Source organism: Ceratina calcarata, unplaced genomic scaffold (genome assembly GCF_001652005.2).
Source record: "Ceratina calcarata isolate Rehan_Ccalc_2016 unplaced genomic scaffold, ASM165200v1 scaffold289.2, whole genome shotgun sequence".
In the NCBI taxonomy this organism is placed as follows: domain Eukaryota; kingdom Metazoa; phylum Arthropoda; class Insecta; order Hymenoptera; family Apidae; genus Ceratina; species Ceratina calcarata.
This window is the reverse complement of record NW_017151272.1, coordinates 1,133,532-1,134,025: the sequence shown is the minus strand read 5'-3', so window position 1 is coordinate 1,134,025 and position 494 is coordinate 1,133,532. Positions and strand designations below refer to the sequence as shown.

Here is a 494-nt window from a genome sequence, read left to right as displayed (position 1 = left end):
GTACTGGCTCTGGGTCTCATACAACACGGTTTCACACAACACGGCATTTTCTAGGAACCTATCTACCGTGTTATAGGAGGGTTACCTGTATTAAGTTCTATAGAGATAGAAGAAGCATTCGAATACGTACGTAACGATTGGTTTTTCTCAACGATCAGCCAATCCGCAGAGCTTCCGAGTATACCGTGTTGTAAAAAGACTGCTGGGGATCCTGCTTTCCCAGGGATACGGTGTAACGCCAAAATGTAACCATCCTCCGTCGTCACAGTGTGTGCCTCGGCCACGTAACCGTAACTTTGTATTATTTGCAACTACAATCGAAGGAACCACGGATTAGTCTTCGAACTATTTCACATAGCAAAGCGTCAACATTGAAATCGTATCGTGGAAAAGCTCCATCATCGGTACAATTTTTCCACGCATTAACACTAGAAAGACTGAAACTTAGTATATACCTATATTGCCCAAAAGCAGTAAAAATGACTGCATTGTGA

The 494-nt window shown here is 42.7% G+C and overlaps 1 protein-coding gene across 1 annotated transcript in view; it reads right to left on the bottom strand.

The window, feature by feature from the left end:
* LOC108623746 (uncharacterized) overlaps positions 1–494 on the bottom strand; it is a 30,955-nt gene that overhangs the window by 997 nt on the left and 29,464 nt on the right. The gene's annotated exons all lie outside the window — the stretch shown is intronic.